The following is a 4,005-nucleotide window of genomic DNA, read 5'->3' as shown; positions in this document are numbered from 1 at the left end:
AGATTGGATCTCCTAGGGCCGGCCACCCCCCCTTGGCCCTCCTATATATAGTGGGGGAGAGGAGGGACTTCATACCTGAACGCCTTGGCCTTTGGTTGCCTCCTTCTCCCTCTCCAACACCTCCTCCACCTCCATAGTGCTCAGCGAAGCTCTGCCGGAGTACTGCAGCTCCATCAACACCACGCCGTCGTGCTGCTGCTGGTGCCATCTCCCTCAACCTCTCCTCCCTCCCTTGCTGGATCAAGAAGGAGGAGACGTGGCTGTTCCGTACGTGTGTTGAACGCGGAGGTGCCGTCCGTTCGGCGCTGGTCATCGGTGATTTGGATCACGTCGAGTACGACTACATCATCACCGTTCTTTTGAACGCTTCCGTGCGCGATCTACAAAGGTATGTAGATGCATCTAATCACTCGTTGCTAGATGAACTCCTAGATGATCTTGGTGAAATGAGTAGGAATTTTTTTGTTTTCTGCAACGTTCCCCAACAGTGGTATCAGAGCTAGGTCTATGCGTAGTTCTTCTTGCGCGAGTAGAACACAATTTGTTGTGGGCGTAGATTTGTCAACTCTCTTGCCGTTACTAGTCCTTTCTTGCTTCAGCGGTATTGTGGGATGAAGCGGCCCGGACCAACCTTACACGTACGCTTACGTGAGACCGGTTCCACCGACTAACATGCACTAGATGCATAAGGTGGCTGGCGGGTGTCTGTCTCTCCTACTTTAGTTGGAGCGGAATCGATGAACAGGGTCCTTATGAAGGGTAAATAGAAGTTGACAAATCACGTTGTGGCTTTAACGTAGGTAAGAAAACGTTCTTGCTAGAACCCTAATTCAGCCACGTAAAACTTGCAACAACAATTAGAGGACGTCTAACTTGTTTTTGCAGCAAGTGGTTTGTGATATGATATGGCCAAAGTTGTGATGAATGATGAATGATCTATATGTGATGTATGAGATGTTCATGCTATTGTAATGGGAATCACGACTTGCATGTCGATGAGTATGACAACCGGCAGGAGCCATAGGAGTTGTCTTTATTCTTTTATATGACCTGCGTGTCATCAAGAAACGCCATGTAAATTACTTTACTTTATTGCTAAACGCGTTAGCCATAGTAGTAGAAGTAATAGTTGGCGAGCAACTTCATGGAGACACAATGATGGAGATCATGATGATGGAGATCATGGTGTCAAGCCGGTGACAAGATGATCATGGAGCCCCAAGATGGAGATCAAAGGAGCTATGTGATATTGGCCATATCATGTCACGTTTATTATTTGATTGCATGTGATGTTTATCATGTTTTGCATCTTGTTTACTTAGAACGACGGTAGTAAATAAGATGATCCCGCACAATAAATTCAAGAAGTGTTCCCCCTAACTGTGCACCGTTGCGACAGTTCGCTGTTTCAAAACACCACGTGATGATCGGGTGTTTTATTCAGACGTTCACATACAACGGGTGTAAGACAGATTTACACATGCAAACACTTAGGTTGACTTGACGAGCCTAGCATGTATAGACATGGCCTCGGAACACAGAAGACCGAAAGGTCGAGCATGAGTCGTATAGAAGATACGATCAACATGAAGATGTTCACCGATGTTGACTAGTCCGTCTCACGTGATGATCGGACACGGTCTAGTTTAACTCGGATCATGTAATACTTAGATGACTAGAGGGATGTCTAATCTAAGTGGGAGTTCACTAATAATTTGATTAGTTGAACTTAATTATCATGAACTTAGTCTAAAATCTTTGCAATATGTCTTGTAGATCAAATGGCCAACGTAGTCCTCAACTTCAATGCGTTCCTAGAGAAAACTAAGCTGAAAGACGATGGCAGCAACTATACGGACTGGGTCCGGAACCTGAGGATCATCCTCATAGCTGCCAAGAAAGATTATGTCCTACAAGCACCGCTTGGTGACGCACCCGTTCTCCCTGCGGAACAAGACGTTATGAACGCTTGGCAGGCACGTTCCGATGACTACTCCCTCGTTCAGTGCGGCATGCTTTACAGCCTAGAGCCGGGGCTCCAAAAGCGTTTTGAGAGACATGGAGCATATGAGATGTTCGAAGAGCTGAAAATGGTTTTCCAAGCTCATGCCCGGGTCGAGAGATATGAAGTCTCCGACAAATTCTTCAGCTGTAAGTTGGAGGAAAACAGTTCTGTCAGTGAGCACATACTCACTATGTCTGGGTTGCATAACCGCTTGACACAGCTGGGAGTTAATCTCCCGGATGATGCGGTCATTGACAGAATCCTCCAGTCGCTTCCACCAAGCTACAAGAGCTTTGTGATGAACTTCAATATGCAAGGGATGGAAAAGACCATTCCTGAAGTATTTGCTATGCTGAAATCAGCAGAGGTAGAAGTCAGGAAGGAACATCAAGTGTTGATGGTCAATAAAACCACTAAGTTCAAGAAAGGCAAGGGTAAAAGGAACTTCAAGAAGGACGGCAAGGAGGTTGCCGCGCCCGGCAAGCAAGCTGCCGGGAAGAAGCCAAAGAATGGACCCAAGCCCGAGACTGAGTGCTTTTATTGCAAGGGAAGCGGTCACTGGAAGCGGAACTGCCCTAAGTACTTAGCGGATAAGAAGGCCGGCAAAACCAAAGGTATATGTGATATACATGTAATTGATGTGTACCTTACTAGTGCCCGTAGTGGCTCCTGGGTATTTGATACCGGTGCAGTTGCTCACATTTGTAACTCAAAGCAGGGGCTGCGGAATAAGCGGAAACTGGCAAAGGACGAGGTGACGATGCGCGTCGGGAATGGTTCCAAGGTCAATGTGATCGCCGTCGGCACGCTACCTCTGCATCTCCCTTCGGGATTAGTTTTAACCTTAATAATTGTTATTTAGTGCCAGCTTTGAGCATGAACATTGTATCGGGATCTCGTTTAATTCGAGATGGCTACTCTTTTAAATCTGAGAATAATGGTTGTTCCATTTTTATGAGAGATATGTTTTATGGTCATGCTCCTATGGTGAATGGTTTATTCTTTATGAATCTCGAACGTGATGCTACACATGTTCATAATGTGAGTACCAAAAGAAGTAAGGTTGATAATGATAGTCCCACATACTTGTGGCACTGCCGCCTTGGTCACATAGGTGTCAAACGCATGAAGAAGCTCCATGCTGATTGACTTTTAGAGTCTCTTGATTATGTATCATTTGACACGTGCGAACCATGCCTTATGGGTAAAATGACCAAGACTTCGTTCTCAGGAACAATGGAGCGAGCAACCGACTTATTGGAAATCATACATACTGATGTGTGCGGTCCGATGAGTGTTGAGGCTCGCGATGGCTATCGTTATGTTCTCACTCTCACTGATGATTTAAGTAGGTATGGGTATATCTACTTAATGAAACACAAGTCTGAAACCTTTGAAAAGTTCAAGGAATTTCAGAGTGAGGTTGAAAATCAACGTGACAGGAAAATCAAGTTTCTACGATCAGATCGTGGAGGAGAATACTTGAGTCACGAGTTTGGGGCACACTTAAGAAAATGTGGAATAGTTTCACAACTCACGCCGCCTGGAACACCTCAGCGTAATGGTGTGTCCGAACGTTGTAATCGCACTCTGTTAGATATGGTGCGATCTATGATGTCTCTTACCGATTTACCGCTTTCTTTTTGGGGCTATGCTTTAGAGACTGCCGCATTCACTTTAAATAGGGCTCCGTCGAAATCCGTTGAGACGACACCGTATGAATTGTGGTTTGGGAAGAAACCTAAGCTGTCGTTTCTAAAAGTTTGGGGATGCGATGCTTATGTCAAGAAACTTCAACCTGAAAAGCTCGAACCCAAGTCGGAAAAATGCGTCTTCATAGGATACCCAAAAGAAACTATTGGGTACACCTTCTACCTCAGATCCGAAGGCAAGATCTTTGTTGCCAAGAATGGGTCCTTTCTGGAGAAAGAGTTTCTCTCGAAAGAAGTAAGTGGGAGGAAAGTAGAGCTTGATGAAGTATTACCTCTTGAACCGGAAAA

Source organism: Triticum aestivum, chromosome 3B, assembly GCF_018294505.1.
Source record: "Triticum aestivum cultivar Chinese Spring chromosome 3B, IWGSC CS RefSeq v2.1, whole genome shotgun sequence".
NCBI classification, from domain to species: domain Eukaryota; kingdom Viridiplantae; phylum Streptophyta; class Magnoliopsida; order Poales; family Poaceae; genus Triticum; species Triticum aestivum.
The sequence above is the reverse complement of the archived record's forward strand: the minus strand, read 5'-3'. Positions refer to the sequence as shown.